At 41.4% G+C, this 24,079-nt stretch overlaps 1 non-coding gene across 1 annotated transcript; it reads right to left on the reverse strand.

The window, feature by feature from the left end:
- Positions 1-802: 802 nt before the first annotated feature.
- LOC140639209 (U6 spliceosomal RNA) lies at positions 803-907 on the reverse strand. The gene has a single exon (XR_012035999.1). It is a non-coding gene; the product is annotated as a U6 spliceosomal RNA (small nuclear RNA).
- Between the last annotated feature and the right edge of the window lie 23,172 nt (positions 908-24,079).

Raw genomic sequence — 24,079 nt, forward strand, 5'->3', positions numbered from 1 at the left:
GAATCCTTTCAGGCTGGGATTATCCAAGTTGATAGTAACAAAAGCTTCCATTTAAAAGTTAAGGGAAAACGTAATTTTAAAAGAAGCAGTAAATGAAGATAAAGGTTGAAATAAATTGTAAAACATAAAGCTGTAGAATGATAAATGAGTTCAAATGCTGTCTTTTTGATAAGACTACTCAAGTAAACAAATTTCTGACAAATACAATTAAGGGAACATTTTTTAATTAGAAATGAGGAAGGAGATAGGACAAAATATAGAAAACGGATTTTTTTCTGCAAATCCAAGGAGGATGTTATTGGCTAATAAGTGAAAATCATCATGAAATGAATAATTTCTAGAAAAATACAGATTACTAAAAATAACTCAAGAAATATAAATCTAAACAGAATAATAACCCAGGAAGAAATTGAAGAAATTATCTGATAACAATGTAAAAAATGTAGTTGGTCCCAGCATTTCCACAAGAATAATTTTCATGCTTTTAAGAAACAGATAATTCCGATGTTGTATAAAACATCCAGAGGGCAAAAAGAGATAAGAGTACCTTCACGTTCATTAGGCAAGCATGATCTTCTTCCTAAAACCTGATAAAGGTAAAAACACACAAAAAGAAAATTATAGTCACATATCACAAGTGAATATGAATAGGAAAAACTTAAATAAAACCTTCACCTCTGAAAAGGAACTTGTTTTACTGTACTGTTTCAGATCTTTAGAGGGAAGATAAGTTCCAGGGGATTTTTTTGTTGTTGTTGTTTTTCTTGTAACAGCTTTACTGAGATATAATTCTTACACCATAAAAATTATGGAACACCTTACAAATGTGTGTCATCCTGGCACAGAGGCCAGGCTAATCTTCTCTGTGTCATTCCAACTTTAGCATATGTGCTGCTAAAACAAGCACAAGGGATAATAACTTTATAAGTTAAGTTGGAAGAAATTACAAAGGATGGACAGTTTGTACATTTTAGAAAAAAATAACCATTTGGCAAAGCTAGAACTAAAATTAAAGGAAAAATATCATCTGGAGAAAGCATTCACAGAAAATATAGAACAAGTTCATGTAAAGAGCTTATGTATATTGACACCAAAAACTTAAATCTCTAAACTGGTGAAGAACTGAAGAAGACAATTCATGAAAACAGAGATGCTACTAGTAAACAAGCATGTGGGGAAATGTTTAGCTTCGCTTGCAATCAAAGAAATGCCCACTCAGATAATGTTGTAGCATCTTACATACACCCACCACCTTTGAGGAATGTTAGAAATTATTCCATATTACAACACTATGGTAAATCCAGTCCTTGCACACCCTGCTGGTACCCATATGAACTAGTATCGTTCTTGGCATCCATATTGGGAACCATCGTAAAATTCCATAATGTATCCCTTTCTCCTAAGGAATTTATAAAGAATAAAAAATAAAGTTACCTAGGTATTCATGGCAATGTCTCTCTAACAACCTAGATAAATAGATAGATAGGGATCTAAATCCAACAACAGAATTATTAAGGAAGGGTTGTAAAGTATTGTTTGTAACTATAATAAAAATTACAGTTTATCAGCCACCCTCAGATACATTACTTCTTTTGGTCCTAAACAGTCTCAGGAGATAGGTGGGAATTCTTAAGAATCAGAAAAAGTAAGTGACTTGCCCGAAATTGCACAATTGGTGGCTTTTGAACAACTACTACCAAATCTCAAGTTCTTGTAATGTAAAAGGGTGGTTATGAATCTCTGCTCTGAGCCTCAATTTCCTTATCCATAAAAGAGGGTAATACAAGTAGCTAAAGAGTGACTATAAACATTAAATGAAGCTCTTAAATATCTGTAAAGCTCTTAGCACAAGGTTGAGCACACAGCCAGGACTCAAATAATAATATAGGGGTGGTACAGTCAGGTAAGCAACCCGCTCTTGATCTCAGGTCTCGATCGAGCTCAGGCCGTGAGTTTAAGTCCCACAGTGGGCTCCCCGTGCTTGTGGAGCATACTTTAAAAAAAAAAGAATGAAAAAAAAAAAAAAAGAATGATAATATAAAATTGTACCAGTCCAATCCAACTATAGCAATGTAAACATTGCAAGTGGACAAGGCCAAGAGAGAATAAAGAATAATGAAAATCAGTGCAGTGGATAAAGCACTTCTCTTTTTGAATTAATTTGTTTCCAATGCAACAGTTAGAAATCTGGAGGGAAACAAAATTAGAAGATACAAAAATCTAAAATGAAATGGCGTTTTGAGGGGAGCCTAGCATTGAATCTGGGATCACTGCATCTATAGCATTTGAAATACCAAACTCACTACATGTACCCCCTAGGGGCACCATAGGACATGTGGGGCCACTAAAGGGTAGCACCATTTCACTTGACCAAGGAATCAAGGAGGCACGTATTGACCTCAATAATATATTAATGCTAATGATTGTCTTCCTTAAAGATGAACTCTTTTTTTTTTTTCCTTAAAACTGAGACTCAGAAGCATCTCAAGAAAATTCCCAGGTAGCTAGGAATGGATCCAAGTCCACTCCTAATGAACAGCAGCATTCCAGCAATGCTGCTTGGCAGTGAGGAGGGTCATCCACAGGACCAAGGAGCATGTGATTACTTCTCCCTTTGGTCATGTGGCCAGAATTTACCCTCAATGAGCAGGATAGACTTAGCCAGTGTTAGTCTCCAGCTTTAAATCTACAAATGAAAATAATTCCAACTACTAGAGAGACAAATGTCAGATCAATGGGGGAAAGTGAGTGGCAGCCTGGGTGGCTCAGGGGTTTATCACCGTCTTCAGCCCAGGGCCTGATCCTGGAGACCCCGGATTGAGTCCCACGTCAGGCTCCCTGTATGGAGCCTGCTTCTCCCTCTGCCTGTGTCTCTCCCTCTCTGCCTCTCTGTCTGTCTGTCTGTCTGTCTCTGTCTGTGTGTGTGTGTGTGTGTGTGTGTGTCTCATGAATAAATAAAAAATCTTAAAAAAAAAAATGGGGGAAAGAGCTAGAGGCATTCCTTGGCTTTTCCTCTCCCAAATCAGCAAGGCCTAAAAATCTCCACCTACTACAAAGACATACATGGAAAGTGACTCTGCTGTTAGTTCCTGCACTGTTACAGGCTTATGAAGGACAGATAGGATTAGGTGTAGCCGAGGGATAGAAATGGAATTTATCTAGGCTGTGGTCTCAAGCCTGAATCGTGAACAACTGGCTACATGAGTCAGAACTTATGTGGCTAGTAGATGAGTTCCAGAAAAAGAAGTGACAAGTTCAGCAAAGGATATAAATTAAGAAGGGAAATGTCAGGAGATGACCCAGAACCTGGCATGACCAGAGGCTGAATCACACTGAGATCAAACTTCTATGTCCATGTACCTACTCCACTTAGGATCTCAAATTTAATATGTCAAACACAAAGCTCCCAGTCTTTGCCCTTACCTGCTCTGCCAATAGCCTTCCCATCTCAGGAAAGAGATGCCATCCTGCCAGGCCCTCAGACTCATTTCTTTCACACCTTACATCCAATCCATCAGAAAAGCCCAACCATGGGCTCTATCTTCAAGATATACCCAACTCCTCATCATCTTATCACCACCACTAAAACCATCCTGGTCCAAACCATTGTCATTGCTTACCTATCTTCTTATTATAGCCTCTTAACTGGTATCCTCATTTCCACCTAGTATACCACTCAATTCTCAACATAGCAGCCAGAGGGATCCTCTGAAAACCAAAGCAGGAGGACACCTTAAAACACACACACACACACACACACACAAATCCATCAAAGAACTAATAAATTGGATTTTTGTCAAAATTACGATCCACTCTTTGGAAGACTTTGTTAAAATAAAATTTAATAAAACAAGCCACAGACTGGGGAAAATATTTGCAAAGCATATATCCAACAAAGGACTTGTATCCACAATATGCAAAGAACTCTCAAAGTTCAAAAATAAGAAAATAAACAACATAATTTTAAAACTGGGCAGGAGCACATGGGTGGCTCAGTCAGTTAAGCATCTGACTCTTGATTTCCAACATCACTAATCATTAGGGAAATACAGATCAAAACCACAATGAGGTAATATCTTACACCCATTAGGATAGCTACTATCAAAAAAAAATAACAAATGTACAAAAAAGCAAGCATTTGTTAGGACGTAGAGAAGTCAGAACCCTAGGATGGACACTGTTGGTGGGAAGGTAAAATCATGCAGCTACTATGGAAAACAATATGGCAGATCCTAAAAAATTAAAAATAAAATTGCCATGTGATCCAGCAATTCTACATCAGGATTTATACCAAAAAAGAATTGAAAGCTGATCTCCAAGAGATATTTAAATATCCATGTTCATAGCAGCATTATTCATAACAGCTATATCATGGAAGTAACTCAAGTGTCCATTGACAGATGAATGGATAAACAAAATGTAATATGTACAAACAATGGAACATTATCCATCTAAAACGCTGGAAATTCTGACACCTGCTACAACATGAATGAACCTTAAGGACATTATGCTAAGTGAAATAAGCCAGTCACAAAAAGACAAATACTGTATGATTCCACCTTGATGAGATACCTAGAATGGTCAAGTTAACAGTCAAAAAGTAGGATGGTAAGTGCCAGCAGCTAGGAGGAGGAAATGGAGGGTTGTTGTTTAATGGTATAGAGTACTAGTTTTGCAAGATGATATTGGTCATACAACATAAATGGTCTTAACACTGAGGACCTATATATCTAAAAAAATAGTTAAGATGCCAAATTTTATGAGTATTTTACCATAATTAAAACATTTTTAAATTATCAAATTGCGCACTTCAAATATGTGTAGTTCACTGTATGTCACTTTTATCTCAATAATGCTGCTTTCAATTTTTTTTAATTTAATTAAAATTTTTAAAAGATTTTATTTATTTATTTATTTATTTATTTATTTATTTATTTATGAGAGATAGAGAGAGAGAAAAAAAAAAGAGAATAGGCAGAGGGAGAAGCAGGCTCCATGCAGGGAGCCCAATGTAAAACTCGATCCCAGGACTCCGGGATCACTCCCTGAGCCAAAGGCAGATGCTCAACCGCTGAGCCACCCAGGTGTCCGATTTTTTTTTTTTTAACTAAACAGGATCATATCCTTTCTCTGCTCCAAACCTTCCATGGGCTTCCCATTTCTTCAGAGAAAAAGCCAAAGGTGTTGGAAGGAAGCCCTAGATGATCTGGCCCTTTACCTGGGGGAAGGGTCTCTCTCTCTCTCTCTCTCTCTCTCTCTCTCTCTCTCTCTCTCTCTCTCTCTCCTCCCTCTAGCTACCAGGTGTGTTTCCAGGGCATTTGCAGGTCCTATCTGCTTTGCCTGGAAAGCTTTCCCCCCAGGTAAAGTCATGGCTCTCTTCTTCACCTCTCTCAAGTCTTTACTCAAGTGCCACCCTCTCTGTAGGGCCTTCCCTGACACTGTATTTACAAATGAAAGACTTCCTCACAGCATAGGTCCCCATCCCCCTTCCCTGCATTATTTTTCTGCATAACACTGTTTCTATTATCACTGTCTAAAATACCACATTTTACTCATTTATTTTATCTCTGTTTCTACCCACCAGAATTAAGCTCAGAGGGGCATGGACATTTTAGGGCTTTGTTCATTCATTGTATCCCCACCAACTGGTCCAGTGCCTGGCACATAGTAGATACTTGATAAATTTGTTGAATAAATGAATAAGTGAGTGAATGAATAAACAAAAGAAGGAACATTATGTAACCTTGACAACCAGGTGTAAGGGTTCTTTATGAAGGCACCCCAACCCACTCTAGAGAGCTGGACACCTGTCAAGCTTTATGGTTTACAAAGTTCTTTGCACAGACTTGATCCTTTCTGATCCTCACAACAGTGCTCTGATATAATGTCATTATCCTTGTCTTTCTTACAGAGAAGTGGAAGCTCAAAAAGGCTAACTTGTCCAAGGTCAAGGGGCCAGCATTTGGCAGAATCAGCCATTTAACCAAGATGGCAGAGCCAGCATTTAAACCAAGAATTTGTCATCAGCTGCCCAAATCCCATACTGCCACCCAAAGCGCATACATTTTTTTCAACTTTCATAGTCTCTCATTTCATTCATAATGGCACTGCTGACAGATCTTAACAGTTCAGTAGTTAACCCTTGTGTCATAAATTTCTATTTGTCACATCCAAAACTCGATATTTTAGAAAGCTACCCTTCTGGTTTTTAAATGGAAATTGATGGCTTCATGTGCAGGAGTATAGGAGCTGTAAAGCCTCTCCTGAATCTCTCCATCTACCTTGAAACAAAAATAGTAAAGTCAGAGGCACCCAGAGCTGCCGGCCCTCCCCACTCCACTATGGAACCAAGAGATACTATCCTGGCATCGTCAGGCCCAGGTACTCCCCACACTTAGAAGGTCAGTGGCTTGGTCTGGCAGCCAAGACGTATAAAGAAAGGAGTGCAGCTGGAAACACCCATATGGGGAGAGCGCTCTCCTCTCACAGCTCGCTCAAGGTGGCCTGATGTCTCTGAGCATCCAGAAAAGAACACAAACAAACAGATTTTTATGAGGTCTGTAACCCAATTGACAAAGGCGAGCTCTCTCAGCCTGGAAATGTCCCTGCTATGAACCAGTTGCCTTGCCAACAAGCCACATGTTTCCACTCTGCAGAATCCAATTTCTGAGCAACATGACAGTGACAGGTCCAGAGACACGATACACAATTCCAAGGTGCCTTTGAACCCCTGCTGAATAGCTAAGAACAATTTAGGTCCCCGGAAGTACTCAGCAATATGGGACGAATGCTGGGCAAATGCAGGGCATGCCCGGATTGTGCAAGAGCCCCACCTACCCCCACCCCACCACGCTCTGTTCGAACATCTTGCAAATTACAGTAAACCAAGGCTGAGCCAATTCTTTATCACCATCATTATAATCATTGCAGACACTGGCATGGGATTCACTCTTTAAATATATCAAGTTATTTAATCTACATGACAACCCTACGAGGGAGGTATTATTAGTATCCCATTTCTAATGAAGAAATAGAGACAGGCATTAAAAGGATAAGTAGTGTACCCTAATTCACAGAGCCAGGACATATTATTTCATGGAAATAATTGGTCACTTGCATCATGTGTCACTTTATCCCTTTGTGTAAAGTGAAGAATAAATATATTTTATAAAATTATTTGAACCTAAGATTATTGGAACCTAGTCAGTCTTCCTCCAGAGCCCACCCCCTTAAAATTCTGCTATACTATCATTCTCTAATATTCCCTAAATGGTAAAGCTGAGAGATTGTCCCAATTATCATTGCTGTGTAACAAAGCACTCTAAAGCTTCAGAAAGTAAAACACCCATTTTATTATGCTCCAAGACAGTGTGGGTCAGGAATTTGAACAGGACGCAGTGGGCACAGCTTGTCTATATCCACAAGGCCTATGTGGGGCATCAGCTGAAAAGATTCAAAGCTTACAGAGCCGCCAAGTTGAGGATCAGTACCATCTGAAGGCATCCCCCCACACACATCTGGCAGGTGACACTAGAGATCCACTGTCACCTCCGATGGGTGTCTCCGCTGGAACACCTATGTGCAGTCTCTCCATGTGGTCTGGGCTTTGTCTCAACATGGTAGTTTGGTTCCAAAACAAGTGTCTCCAAAGGCAAAAAGTAGATCTGTCAGTTTCTGAAGACCAAGACCCAGAAAGTGGCACAGGATCACTTCCACCATATTCTACTGGTCAGGAAGTCACAGAGTCCAGATTCAATGGGAGGGGACACAGATCCTACCTCTCAAAGAAGTTTGGGGTCATTTATTTAAACCACCAATGAGATCATTTAGTCCAAGGCCTTCAAGTTCTAGCTGGACAATTGAGCTCAGAGCTCAAACTAAGTGATTTGTCCAAGATCACATAAGGGTTAAGTGTTGGCGGCAGGACAGAACCCAGCGTCTTCACACCCTGTCACCCTGTGCCACTGATTCTCACCTGGCTGTATACTGGACTCACCTGGGGAGTTTTTGTTTTTTTATATAAATGTATTTTTTATTGGTGTTCAATTTGCCAACATATAGAATAACACCCAGTGCTCATTCCATCAAGTGCCCCCCTCAGTGCCCATCACCCCCACCCCCCACCCCCCTTCCTTTCCACCCCCCCTAGTTCGTTTCCCAGAGTTACGAGTCTCTCATGTTCTGTCTCCCTTTATGATATTTCCCACTCATTTTTTCTCCTTTTGGGAAGCTTTTAATAATGCTGTTTGCCTCAGTTCTACCTGCAGAGATTCTGATTTGTTTGTGGAGTATGGCCTGGGCATGGGCGGGGGAATTTATTAAAGCTCCCCAGGGATTTTCACATGCAACAGTGTGAGAACCATGCTCTGTGCCCCTTCAAGATGGTGCCATGCAGGTGACACCGACCACTGTTTCATGTCAATGTTTGCGGGGTCCTCACCTGCTGTGAAGACCGTTCCACTAACAACAGCTTTTTCACACCTTCACCTGGTTCACAGACTTCATCCTGAATCGTCAGTCCTCCTGCTTCTTTTTTTTTTTTTTTTTAGTCCTCCTGCTTCTTGATATCTATCCCTCTCATCTCCACAGCTCCTGCCCCCCCACCGGAAGGTCCCTCAGAAGCAACACTTCTCTTTGAACATTGAACTCCTCAACTATGAGTCAAGTCCATTCTTGGCCTCCATTTCCACATCCAGGAATCCAGTTCCGCCTTTGAGATCCCTTACAAATGGAGGCCCAGTTTGTGTTCAAATTCTCAGGTTCTCCTCCTCAGTCTGCCTTGGCCCCCAGATGACCGTTAACCTCAGTCAGAACGTGCACCTTCTAGCTCCAAATATGTCTTCCTTCCTCATTGAGCCACACAGCACTGGGGTGAGAGTGTAGTCTCACCTTTAAATCATGCTTTAAAAGGTTGATTCCGTGAAACCATTAGACAATTTTGCGGGGAAAAAAATCTTTCCACTTGATTATTTCACAGGAATAACGGGTCACCTGCATCATATGTCACACATTGTAAAAAACTGGCCAAAAGCATTGGCCTAAACAAATATTTTCAGTGTTTCTCCTTAGATTCTTGGGAAGGCCAAATTTTAAAAAGTATAAGATAAAAAAATGTGTAAGATAAGGAGCCTTTCTGAAAATCTCTTTCGGATTTTCTGATTTATATTAGGTCATAAGATCTCCATAGTTTTATCATGTGCACATACCTCCTGAGAATAATTTTATAAAATATATTTATTCTTCACTTTACACAAAAGGGAGTCTTTCCAAACTTCCCAGGCAATGTTTTTGTAAATTGAACTCTATTGTAGATGTTCCAAAGAACAGGTATTTAAAGGAGCTCTTTATCAAAATTTATTATACTATTCCCTCTACTTTTGTGTATGTTTGAAATTTTCTACAATAAGATTAAAAAGGAAGGAGGAGGAGGGATGGAGGGAGGGAAGGGCTGGTGAGTCTTAAGGGATTCTATGGTAGAATAAAAAAATCTTCAGGGAAGGTAAAACAAGTAACACCCTCCCCCCCCCAAAAAAAACAAATGTCTCTTATTTCCATGTATGTGTGTATTTCTAAGTGTGTACTGAGTGTGTGTTTTCAAATTGTATACATGTATGTGATGTGTGTGAACACATATGAAACAAACACATCATGTATGTGTTTTATAAATTCTGATTTCTCTAGAATTTAAAAGTCTAAAACAATTCTTGTAAAATATTTGGCTTTTTCGGTCTGCACGTCTGTCCCCCTCTTTGGGTCCCACTGCCAGGCAAGGGAGAGGTTCACATCCTCCTTAGTTCATAAAAGTCCCCCTTGCTTTATATGTACATGTGTATACTTCATGAGTAGTCTCTCCTACGTGGATGGACAGAGTAACATTCTCTACAGCCTGAGATCACTTCTTCCACCTGCCCCTTTCTCTGCCTCGGTGATCCTATGAACTCCTAGTCCCACTCTAGTCCATGACTCAGAGTTAACCAACCCTTCCTCAGTGCCCCATCTGCTGAGGTAAATTCTGAAAAGCATTGCTTTGAAGATCAAAGTGCTTATGAGGCACTACACCTGCATGGATTCCATGGGACTGGAGAGACAAGAAGGGGAAGCCACTAAATGCCTGAATGCTGTCAGGTCGGTGCAGCCCCAGAAGTGGAAACGTGCACAACGTCAGACACAAGGGGAAGGCAGGACCATGGGAAGCCACTGAAGACGCCCTCAAGAACCAAGACGGTGTCTCACGCTTGTCGTTTTATTTTTATTTGCTTCTTCCCCTCTGCTGCACATAGCCTGGTAGGCATGCATAGCCAGTTGTCAAAATTCAACAGCAGGTGACAGGATACCCCAACTCCTTGCCCAGATTCCCTTGACAGAATTCTTTCCATCACGGACATGAACTAAAAGACCCAAGCACAATGCTTAATCCTTTATCCCTAACCATATTTTCCTCAGAATACATTTCAGTCAAAGAGAATCCAGGTTTTTTCAGCTCCTTGTAGGACCATCTGAGGCATAAAGGCTAAGGACAATTTCCCAAAGGGGAGAGCTGCGTTATATAAACCTGCCACCAACTCTTGGTTTTCTTTCAAAGACTTCCTTTCCACCAGAGAAATCATGACTAATGTCACCCACCCACCCCTGCCACACGCACACACACACACACACACACACACATACACATTTTTAAGTATTAAAATAAAGGAATTTTTTTTAATCAGTCAACAAATGTCCATAGAACACTTTCTAACAAAATCTTTGGGAAGAAAATGACATAACTATAAATGTTGCCTTTGTAAGCTATGGGATAGTCATTTTTATACATAAATGTGTAACAGAATATAGACCATGAAGGGACTGGCCTGGTTGAATGCCAATGCTTCAGTTAATAAAAAAAAAATATAAGAAATACCAACTAGAATGTTTTTTTTTTTTTTAAGTGAAATGAGCACAAAATGGAAATGTCCTAGAAATTCTCGGCCCTTTCTTTTCCAGCTCTTTATTTACTAACCCACCCAAGAAGATGTCTTGAATTAATGCATCCTATCAGCCAATGGTAGATTGTATTTTTTCAAAAAACTTCCATAATAATACCACCCTATCTCACATGTACTTCTCATCCCTCCTATTGAGATGTGCCAGTCTATAGTCCACCCCTTGAATCTGGAAGCATTTGCAACTCTGGAGGAAGCAATGATCTGTGACTTCCAAGGCTAAGCCAAAAAACAACCTGGCTCTATGGGGAAGCTCACTATTGAAACAGAGTCACCATCCTATGGGGAAACCCAAACCATGAGGGTGTCCCAGCAAACAGCAGTAACACCACATAGACATGTAGTGAAGAAGCCATTGAGATGACTCCAGCCCCAGCTGTCAACTGACTGCGACCACATGAGAGATCCCGAATCACTAGCTGAGCCCAGCTTATTTCTGGTAGCATGAGAAATAATCATAAAATACTTATTGTCATTTTTAAGTCACTGCATTTTGGAATAGTTTATTGCCTAGCCATAGGTAACTGGAACATATCCATTGTAAAACATCCACCATACCCAACAGAATAGCATGCATAAAATGATAGAAGAAGATATTAGAAGAAAAGCTAATTTCATCAAGATCCATTGTCTCTCCAATGACACCCTTTAAATAAACCCTTAGTTCTTTACAGTATTCAGAGTAGCCACACACACATCTCCTATTTTGATCTTGAAGAGCTCTAACAAGCTGAGGAAGAGTTTACATTCCAAAGTCAGACATACCTTGATTAGAATCCCAGGTTGGCCACATTCTGGCTGTGTGACCTTGGACAAGTCACTCCAATCCTCTACTTTCTCATGTGCAAAATGGAGATAGCATCTGTCTCAAATGGTTTCTGTCAGTGTCAAATGAGATGATATGCAAAGCACGGTGCTGGCACAGATAATCGTCCAATAAACACGAGGTCCTATGAAGGTGTTGCTTGATGTAGGTGTTACTATCAGTACTTCTCAAATCAGCTTGTAAATATATTTCACATCATATATCTTATTATAGGGAATAAGAGGTAGGACTTATTATTACTCATAATTAAAACCACCAGTTCAGAAAGGGCACTTGACTTGCCCCAGATCACACAGCCTTGGAGTAGGAGTGGAAGTCGAACAGGTATTTAAGCCCTGGCCTGTCTCCTCCTTCACTTCTCCCTTTATCACAGCAACTTCTACCAAGTGGTTTTCCAGCCTGTGGTGAAACACTTCCAGTGATGAGGAACTCACCACACACTGAGGCAGCCCTAACAATCCATTTTCCATCAGCTCGGTCTGTAGCGTGTTCATCCTTCTATTGAGCTAGAATCTGTCTTCATGTAATGCCCATCTGTTGGTCTATCTCTGCCCTTCAGGGCCACCAGAAATAAATCTGCTCTCTCTCACATAGCGGCCCTTGAATTTTTAAAGACCCAATCATGGAACCCCCACCAAGTCCTCTTTCCTCCAGGACCCAACATCCCCAGGTTCCTTAGCCATTCCTCCTCCAGCACATGATTATGAATCCCCTTCCCACTGGGGCTTCTTTCTCTGCCTCAGGCTTGACAAGAGGCATATACTATTGATGACCGGAGAAGCTTTCATCCTGCCCCCGGAGGCTTGTAATACATTTATGCTTTCTCAAGATGACACATACTCCAGGAGTACTAAGAATTGCTGTCAATCTCTCTGGCATCGTGAAGGACTCTGGCATTTCACCATATAATCTTTTTTTTTTCTCCCAAGGGGCTGCCTGCTTGAGGAAACTGTCATATACTCCAGCCAAGGGGAGCCAAAGCGCTCTGAGGCAGATAAGCATGCCTCTGCTGTGGGGTTCCTTCCAAATGCTCTTCTGATGCTTGTGGTAAAGGAGCTAAAATAACCTGCAGTCATAGATACTGCCCTCCTCCCAGCTCCCCCAGACTGTGCCAGCCTTAGAGAAGAGGGAAGTATTTTTGTCGGGATAGGATAGGTTGTGCTACATTAACAAAGAGCTTTAAAATATATGTGGCTCAGCAATAAAAGTTCATTTCTTATTCATGCCAATTTCACCATGGATCTGGCAATTCCCCAGAGCAGTTTCCTTTTCAATGGTGATCCATGGGTACAGGGGACTTGCCTCTTACAGCTGCATCAGTAAGACATTGCTTCCAAGACACTGTGGCGAGGGATGAGCCAGCTCTTAGTGGCTTCATCCTAGAAGCATCAGAGATGACTTCTGCATACAGGTCATTGGCCAGAACTAGTCACATGGCCCCACTTAATGGCAAGGGAGCAGGGAAGTGTGGGTGAACGTGTGGATATTTAATGCTCTGTCACACAATCTCAGTGGCCCTTTGACCCTGAAACACCTGCTCCCACCTCTTCTCAATGAATTACCATGATATCAAGCTTCCCACATTCCCTCCTAATGATTCAGGTTCCTCAGCAGCCATGGTGTTTGATGGCTGCTGTCACCAGTGTCACCTTCTGAGTCCCCAATGATGATCCTAATCGGCAGCTGCAGACAAACTCCCTCCCATCACTCTGCTGCCGTGGGCTTCATTGAGACCCAAATAATTTCTTTTCCCAATCTATCATCATAATGTTCTTAACTGGCTTCCACTCCTCTCTCTGCCATACCATTGCCCATTATCTTTTAAAAATTCAAACCAGAGCATACCCCTACTCTGTTTCAGATCTGACCATGCCTACAGTGCCACTAGGAGAGATCCAATTCCCTTAGAACTGCGTGAAAAGCCTCTTAGAGTGTCGTCCCAAAGACTCTTCCAGCCTTATCACCCAATGCCCTACTCCTGTGTTCCCTGTACTCGAGCCACCCTTTGCTCCTACCCGCCCCTCGGGGTGCCACGGCATTGCCCAGAGTGCTCCCTGTAGAAAGTCCAGTGACAACTTCTCCAGTTCTCTTCAACAAGCTAGCTGTCCTCTGCTCTGGGTTCCAGATACCTTGTTAATGTGTCTCAATTGTACTTCTCTGTTAGCATGTCCATCTTTTCCACTGTGGATTTCTCGTTGGCAATGGCCATGCCTCACCTCTGTATCTCCAGTGGATAGGCTAATTCCTGGTCCAGGGTATGTATCAATCAGTGTTGAATAAACCCATGATGTAAATTACCCCATTCCATCTTACACTGCTGAGAAAGACCAAATTTTTTCATACACTGCTATATTTTTATTCCAAAATAGTAAGAGAAATAGGATATGGATAAAAGAGCAACAGTGTAGCCTGGCCTCAGGGTTTAAAGGAGAACATTAAACTCCCTAGAATTTTCCTAGCATCCCAAAGACCAGAAGTTCCAGGGGTCATTTCTAAAGTGACCTCTCTACCTCATTTGGAAAGTCCTAGGAGGCTGGACTGAAAATAAATAGCTGTTTGATTAGCCCAGTATTGAGCTATTTCAATACATTTCCCCTCCCCACCAGAGAGATTGCATGCTCTGAAATGAAAGGAAAGTGTGCATGAAAGCCCTGGTTATTCAGAGGAGGAGCAGGGAGAGACTTAAAAACTCTCCAGAAAGCCTTCAGCACTGTAACTAAATGTTAATGTTTAAAGATATACCAATATTTCAGGAAGCCATTGGTAGTGCCACACTAAAGCTCATTCTAGTTTTAAAGAGAAATATTTGACTTGGAGGAATGGACCCCATGCTGGCTCCAAGATAAACTTTCCTAGCTCTCTCAGGCCAATTTTAATGCTAAGAGCAGCTCCGTTGGAGTAAAAGTTCATTTCTGAGAGCCAAGCTGTGAATTATGCTACAGGCTGAGCTGAGCAGTTGGTCTTTTGCTGATGAAGGCAGAAGCCTGAATATGATACAGAAGTGGAGGGGGGCGGGGAGCCAGGGACATCCAAAGGGGATTATCGCAGAAGGTCAGACTAATTAAATCGAGAGAAGTCACCAGAGAGCTGGAGCTCCCACACACACCATATTCAAATGCTCTGACACATGCAGGGGTTGATAAGAAAGAAAGGGTTGAGTTACCACTTTCATCTGCCTGGAAGGACAACAGTCAACCAAATAAAACTTTTTAGTATTGGTCCAAGCCCAGGTAGGGAGGGAAGAATTGAAACTGCTGCCAATTCCTAATTATGCAGTGGAATCAGAGACAGGGTGAATGAGGAGAGGTGAAGTCCAGTTGTCACTCTGCTTAGTGATTTAACACACAGCTCTTGCGTACCTGCTATGTGCTGGCATAGCACTAGGTGTGAGGGATAAAACAAATAGATATTCTTTGCCCTCAAAGAGCTCACAGTTGATAAACATTAATGTAATAATGTTATGCAGAGTAATCGATGCTTTAATAGAGTTATCAACAGATTACAAGGAGGGGCGTCTGCGTGGCTCAGTAGGTTGGGTGTGTCTGACTTCAGCTCAGGTCATGATCCTGGGGTCCTGGGATCAGGCTCCATGCTCAGTGGGGAGTCTATTTCTCCCTCTCCCTCTGCCCTTCCCTCTGCTTGTGCGCATTCTTGCTCACACACTCTCTCTCAATCTCTCAAATAAATAAATAAAAATCTTTTTTAAAGTAAATATATACATAAAGATTTCAAGGAGCACTTTAAGGAGAGTCTAACTGCCCAAGTAGTATCAGACCTGGCCCCATAAAGAAGACAACACATAGTGAGCTCTTAGGAGTTAAGTAAAGAATTCTCCTCCAATTGGTGAGTGGAAGAAAGGCAAGTGAGACAAAGACCATCACACATATTGAGATCAGGAGGCTTAAAACCATGATATTTGGAGTGGGTTAGAAGTGTAGCATGGATGGGACATGGAATCCATGGCAAGGAATGCTGGCGGTGAGATTGATAAGGCAGGTGGGCATCAGACCCTCAAGGACTTTGAATGCCACGCAAAAGCATTTAGAGTTAATCTTATAGATGATAGGGAGCCACTGAAGATTTGTAAGGGTGATGTGATCCCAAATGTATTTGAGATTAGACCATTTGGCCACAGATAGAAAATGGAAAGTCATTTAGGGAAGGATCTCTTTTCACAGGCACTAACAACAAATGCCCTAAGAGGTATAAGCAGTGTAAGCAGTACTTTCTCTCTGTCCCCTCTTTTCCTGCTCAACCTCTTGGTAGAGGTGCTATCGAACAAGCAATTCCTGAGAACCTACTGTGTGAGCCCGGCACCACGCTGTCTGTTCTCAGAGTCCCAGAGTGTGCTGAAACCAGCTCTAACTGGCTCATGCTGACTCCTGAGAGCCAACTGTGCACATCTCTTTTTGGCTTCAGTGACATCCCATTGGTAGCTTGAAATTGGCCATTGTGGGAGGCTTTTTATACCTCAGAAATCTGTACACGTTACAAACCAGAGCTTTTTTCTTTTCCAGAGAACCATTTATAAAACATTTTACCAGCACACCACTTGAAAAGATACAGCCCCAACCCTCTACGAGAGCAATATCTGCTTAAAGAGAATAAACCAATACATATGAAATGATGCAAGAACAATTCAGTTTGCAATTTAAACACCCACTGAAGAAGGAGTCATGGGGCAATGGGGAGGGATGGAGGAAGGAGGAGAAAAAAATAAAAGGCCCTTGAGAGCCACAGCCAGGTTCTCCTTATCTCAGTTTCTGCCACTGTCACCCAAGCTGAGGCTAATCAATTAATTAGTCCCATCTGGCAGGGGCTACATCCTACATGGTGTCATAACTAGTGATCTTCAACCATAGTTCTCAGAGGTGACGGAAAACCTCAAAACCAAGCATGTTGTCAGGAAAATGAAGACTTAGAGCATGAGGGAGAGACTGTAACCCAAACTCCACTTTACTCATTCATAAAATGAAGCATCTACTGGGGGCACCTCAGTGGCACAGTGGTTAAGCGCCTGCTTTTAGCTTTGCTTCTCTCTGCATCTCTCATGAATAAATAAATAAAATCTTTTTAAAAAATGAGACATGTACTCATAGTGACTTAACTAAAAACTCACAGCTATGAACAGAAAATTAGGAACATGATTACGGCTCTTCCCTTGGCTCAGCATACACACCAGTGCCCATGCTGTGTTTGCATTTGTAAATGAGTGTCCCATGGGGCAGTCTGCCCTTTCTTTAGACCCTTATGAATGCATTTTGTACAGTATTGTCCAAGACTGACATAGCTTTCCTGTCTTCAGTGCTCTTGGGAATGCCTGGTATCCAGGAAAGACATGCCAAATACCCAAAATACTAACTGGAGGGAAATTTAATCAATAACATATAAAATCATCAAATCAGGAAATACACAAACAGACTGACTTCTGAGGCTCTATATGAGGAGTTTGGCCATGGGTCCTCGGCTAGGGTCCTAAGGCCTGGGATAAGGCCAGGAGTGACTACAGAGGAACAGCCCATGAGAAAAAAAGAAAGAAAGAAAGAAACTCTGAAGGTCAGCACACAGGGTTGATATAATCAAGAAACAAGCAGGTGAGCCAAACGTCACATCAGCTAAAAGGGCGGAATCCAGAACAATACAGGTGGTATAGGGAAGGGCAAGAGGATCTAGTATGGAGAGAAGGTGGGGAAGGGGGACAGCCTCAAGGCTGTCCCTGGGGCCTATGTCTCAGCCACCGATATTGTCACTAAATACCTAGAGCTTCATCTGTGTCTCCTCTAAACGTAGAGCTCATGTCCTGAAATATTTTCCTAAAAAGATTTGGGGGTGGGGGGCGCTAAAATAAAATTGCCAACTTTTTCCTTTGCCAAAGTAAGAACAATAAATATGAGAGTACCAATTCACAAAATAATATTAATCCCCCAAATTTAGGAAGAATGAAGTCTCAGAATAAAGGACATTCATTTAAATTGGCTACATAACGTTTCATGAAAAACACCCAAAACACACTACATTAGCCATTACTTTACTCACTGCACCATGGACTGCTGGACAGGACCAGGGACAGGAAAATACCAAACCAGTCTAGACATACTTAGTTCCTATATGTGTGTATTCTTCACCTCACTTATGACAGCTGAATAGGAGGTGAATTCTCTTGGCCATATTTTCCACCATCGGGTTGTAAGCACCATTACTAGTCCTTTTGGAATTCTTTAGGCCTCTTCCATTGACAGTACCATGAACCTGGTTCCCAGGGTTATTGGGACACTTGCTGCTCACACTTCATAGCCTAATATAAGAAGAAGGAAGAAATCCCAATACCTCTGCCTCCTGTAAGACCACCTTTGATCCTGTTACTCAACTGTTAGAAATTATAAAGAAGAACAAACTAAATCAAAAGTTAGCAGAAGAAAGAAATAACAAAGATCAGGGTAGAAATAAATGAAATAGAGGCCAGAAAAACAATAAAGATCAATATAACTAAGAGCTTACTTTTTATTTTTTTTAATATTTTATTTTTTTATTTGAGAGAGAGAGAGTGCACAAGTGGGGGGGGTAGGGAAATCAAAAGGAGAAGGACAAGCAGACTTCCCACTGAGCAGGGACCCCAATGCAGGGCTCAATCTCAGGACCCTGGGATCATGACCCTCATGAGCTAAAAGCAGATATTTAACTGACTGAGCCACCCAGGTCCCTAAGAGCTTACTTTTTAGAAAAGACAAACAAAAGTCTATAGGACTTTAATTAGTCTAAGAAAAAGAGAGAAGACTCTAAATAAAATCAGAAATTAAAGAGGAGCCAGACACCACAGAAAAACAAAGGATCCTAAGACACTACTATGAACAATACTACATTAATAGATTGGATAACCTAGAAGAAATGGATAAATTCCTAGAAACATACAACCTACCCAGACCAAATGATGAAGAAATAGAAAATCTGAACAGACCAATAAGGATATTGAATCAGTAATTAAAAATCTCCAGACAAAGAAAACCCCAGGACCAGGGGGTTTCCCAGGTGAATTCTATCAAATGTTCAAAGAAAAATTAATGCCAATACTTCTCAAGCTTTTCCCAAAAACTGAAAAGGAGGGAACACTTCCAAATGTATTTCATGAGGCCAGCATTACCCTGATACTGAAGCGAGACAAGGACACTACAAGAAAACTACAGGCCAATATCCTAGATGCAAAAATTCTCAACAAAATATTGACAAACCAATTTAATAGCACGTTCAAAGGACCATACAGCATGATTAAGTGAAGTTTATCCCTGGGACGCAAGGACGGTTCAACATACATAGATCAATAAATGTGATACATCACATTAGACTGAAAAAGAAAAATCATATAATCATCTGAATAGATGCCAGAAAAGCATTTGACAAAAGACATCCTTCCACAATGAAAACTCTCAACAAAACGAGTACAGAAAGAATGCACTTCAACATAATCAAGGCCATGTATGACAAGCCCACAGCTAATTTCATACTCAGTGGTAAAAAGTTGAAAGCTTTTCCTCAAATATTGGGAATAAGACAAAGATATCCACTTTCACCACTCCTATTTTTTTTAAGATTTTATTTATTCATGAGAGACATAGAGAGGCAGAGATGCACAGAGGGAGAAGCAGGCTCCCCAACTCGATCCCAGGACCTGGGGATCATTACCTGAGCCAAAGGCAGATGCTCAACCACTGAGCCAGCCAGGTGGCCCTCACCACTCTTATTCAACATAGTACGGGAAGTCCCAGGCTCAGCAGTTAGACAAGAAAAAGATATAAAAGGCACCCAAATAGGAAAGGAAATAAAACTGTCTCTGCAGATGATATGATCTTATATATATGAAATCCTAAAGAGTCTACTAAAAAACTATTAGCACTAACAAACCAATTCAGTTAAGTGATAAGAAGTTGATTTATGTGATAAATCAACATACAAAAATCAGTTGTATTTCTACACATCAACAATGAAATATCTAAAAAGAAATAAAACAATGGCATTGATGAAAGCAACAAAAACAGCAAAATAGGAATAAATTTAACCAGGATGTGAAATATCTGGACACTGAAAGCTATAAGACTTTGATGAAAGAAACTGAAGAAGACATAAACAAATGGTAAGCTATCCTGTGTTCATGGATCAGAAAAATGAATATTGCTAAAATGTCCATACTACCCAAAGCCACCTATAGATTTAATACAACCCATATCAAGATTCCAATGACATTTTTAACAGAAATAGAATAACTAATCCTAAAATTCATATGTAACCACAAAAGACTCTAAATAGTCAAAGCAATCCTGAGAAAGAATGAAGCTGGAGGCAACATGCTTGCTGACATTAAATTGTATTACAACACTATAGTGATCAAAATAATAGAGCATTGGCATAAAAACAGATACACAGACAAATGGAACAGAATCAAAATCCCAGAAATAGAGTCATGCATATATGGTAACTAATATTTGACAAGAAAGCCCAGGATACTCAATGGGGAAAGGACAGTCTCTTCATAAGTAGTGCTGAGTAAACTGGATAATCATGTGCAAAAGAATGAAACTGGACCCTTATCATAAGCCACTTACAAAATTAACTCAAAATGAATTAAAGACTTTAAATTCCTAGAAGAAACCATTAGGAAAAGGTCCTTAACATTGGGCTTGGCAACATTTTTTGGGTAGGGCACCAAAAGCATAAGCAACAAAAGCAAAAATAAATGAGAATACATCAAACAAGAAAGCTACTGCTCAGCAAAGAAAACAATCAACAAAATGAAAAGGCAACCTACTGAATGGGAGAAAATATTTGCAAACCATATATCTGATAAGGGGTTAATATCCAAACTATATAAGGAACTCAGACAACTCAATAGCAAAAACCAAACAATATGATTCTAAAATGGGCAGAGAAACTAGATAGACATTTTTCCAAAAGAAAAATACAAATGGGGGTAGCCCAGGTGGCTCAGCACTTTAGCATCTGCCTTTGGCCCAGGGCGTGATCCTGGAGACCCGGGATCGAGTCTCACATCGGGCTCCCTGCATGGAGCCTGCTTCTCCCTCTGCCTGTGTCTCTGCCTCTCTCTCTCTCTCTCTCTCTCTGTCTTTCTGTCTCTCTCTGTATCTCTCTCTCTCTCTCTGTCTCTCATGAGAAAACAAATAAAATCTTAAAAAAAAAGAAAAATACAAATGGCCAATGGGTACATAAAAAGATGCTGAATATCACTAATTGTCAGGGAAACGCATATAAAAACCACAATGAGATACGCCTCACACCTGCTAGGATAGCTATTATCATGAAGACAAGAGATAACAAGTGTTGGCAAAGTTGTGGAGGGAAAGAACTCCTTGTGCACTGTTGGTGGGAATGTAAATTGCTACAGCCACTGTGGCAAACAGTATGCAGGTTCCTCAAAAAATGAAAACCATAATTATAACACGATATAGCAATCCCCCTCCTAGATATTTATCCAAAGGAATTAAAGTTAAGATTTCAAGCAGATATCTGCATTCCCATGTTCATTGCACCATTATTCAAATAACAAATATATGGAAACAATCTTCTGTGTCTATTTGTGGACAAATAGATAAAGACAATGTGAGAAATATATATATCATATATGTCAAACATATATATTTGAATATTACTCAAATTAGCCATGAGAAAGAAAGAAATTCTGCCCTTGGGACAACATGGATGGACTTTGAGGGCATCATGCTAAGTGAAATAAGCCAGACAGAGAAAGACAAATAATATATGGTCTCACTTTATGTAGAATTAAAAGAAAAAAAAAAAACCAAATGCATAGAAACAGAGAGTAGAATAATAGTTTCCATAGGTAGGGCATGGTGGAAATGGGGACATGTCACTCAATGGGTACAAATGTCCAGTTACAAGATGGGTAAGTTCTGGGGATGGAATGTATAGCATGACTGTAGTTAACATTACTGTATTGTGCAGGAAAAGTTGCAAAGAGAGTGGATCTTAAATACTATCAGCGTGAAAGAGAAATGGTAATTATGTGAGATGATGGGGGTGTGAACTAACCCTACTATGGTAATTAGTTCACAATATATATGTTATCATCACGTTGTACGCTTTAAACTTACACATGTTATATATCAATTATATCTCAATAAAGCTGGGGGAGAACTGCTAGAGATTTCATAAAGAGAAAGTTATTTATTGGCTCTCTCTGTGCAGATGGATATAGTAAATTCATAAAACATGACCTCAAGGCTCAAAAGGCTCCTAAAGTTTTAGGTTCGTGCTGCACTGGCTCTTGAGTTTACAACTTGGACGGATGTTTGACATCTCCCCAACCACAGAGAGAAGCTGAGGGAATGGCATCCCAGGGCTTGTGAACATACTGACCATACCAGCTGCAGTTGGTGGCGGGTTATAGAACCCTAAAATGTCATTTATGAAAGTGCCTTTTTGGCTCTCCTAGCCGGGGGCTCACAAATTGGTTTCATCACACACATGTACGCCACCTAGGAGTGGCGGCCTGGGGCATGTGAGGAAAATGAGGCTGTGTCTGCACCCAAAGGAGAACAGTGCTGTGATGCAATTCCTGACCTCCGGCCTGGACTCTGGGGATAGAAACTCCCTTGTCACAATTAGGGAAACCAAGGGAGTAAAGTGCTTTCGCTGCTATACCCCACACAGACCAGGGTTGGACCCTGATCTCCTACCCCTTGAGCTTATTTACTTGCCTCCCCACCATGTTGTCTCAATGGACTAACCTCACTCTTCTTGGTTCCTGTTTGCTTACCAGTTCACACACCTGAATCCTGTGTGACACCTGCCAGCAGCTCCCCCTCTCTGGTTCTTGACTTCCAGGCCTTTCTTTCTCCTTCTCGAAGAGGCTGGAAATTCAGACAGTCTATATAGTGTCTTTTCTGAGGCCCTCACTGGGAATTCTGCTTCTAGAATTTTCAGTGTACCCTATTTGAGCCATGGTCTGGTTGGCAGGGTTTTGAGGCAACAGGCCTCATCCCTTGAACTTGGGCCCCTGTGCCCTTACCTAGATCGGTGCTTACCACACTTGGCTCACCTAGCATTTGAGTTGTGGCTGTACCTGTATTCACAAGCACAAAGGGCCTTCAGAGAAAGGGGCTGGGCCTTTGTATTCTACACAGTGCATAACATAAAGCACAAAATAAATATTTGTGAAAGGCGAAAATGAGAGGCTATAATTAAGTCTCCTGTTACTCTTGTGCCTCGGAGTTTCAAACCCAAAGTGCAAGTTTTCAAATCTGGAGGAGAAATGCAGGTCACCTCCTTTCACTCTAGAACATGGCCCCCACCCACGCTGTTTTCACACCATTTGCCCCCATAGTCTCAACACTTCCCTGACAGCCCTCCCCTCATTGCTTAGCCTGGTGGTTTTCTAATTTGATTTTAGCAGCAGAACTCTGGAGTCAAGTGAAATATTTTACCAAACTCCAAATAGCAACAACAGCAAAAACAGTGAAGTGAGGGCGCTCTACTCACACTCCCCTCTGCTTTCGGCCATGCCTGACCCACCCACACTGCATCTCAAGGGCCCCCCAGATCCCTAGAGCTCAGTGGGGCTCATACTCGCTTCCCACTTGGGCCTTCATCTCCAGTAGCATTTCCTCCAGGCCAGCCCCCACTCAGCTGTCAGCCCAATATTAGTCTTGACATACTTTCAATGTCACTCTTTGATGCCATGAAACCCAAACCCTTCCTGCTGGCTCCCAGGCACAGAGGCATCTAGCCACACATTCAACATCTGCCCCACTTCTGGCCTCTGCTCACATCACTAGCTTCAGGTGAATCCCCTATAGACACCATGCTGAGTCCCTGATTTGGGGCTGCTCACCCACAGGACCCCTCACCCCCTTCCAGGTCACCCATTATGCACCTCACTCTGGGCCATTTCTTTTGGATTCCATTGCCTGGGGCCACCTTTCACTCAGGCCAAAATCCAGAGTCACCCTAAACACTTCTCATCTTCATGCTGCCCATCCAATGTGTCAGGATTTGGCCTTGTGAATGTATCTTAAACCCAGGCCTCTCCCCCGCCCTCCCCCAACCCTCCATGGGCACTGCCTTATTGAACACTTATCCCAAGGATTCCTGGAAAAGCTTCCAGATGGGTTTCCCTGCCTCACTAATCACCTTGTCCCAACCTGCAGGGCCATCCATCCAAAGAATAGTGCCTCCCATGGCCACCCTGCTAAAAACCTTTCAACAGCTCCCATTGGCTTTGTGCTAAGGTCCAAGCTCTAAGGTG

Source organism: Canis lupus, chromosome 8 (assembly GCF_048164855.1).
Source record: "Canis lupus baileyi chromosome 8, mCanLup2.hap1, whole genome shotgun sequence".
In the NCBI taxonomy this organism is placed as follows: Eukaryota; Metazoa; Chordata; class Mammalia; order Carnivora; family Canidae; genus Canis; species Canis lupus.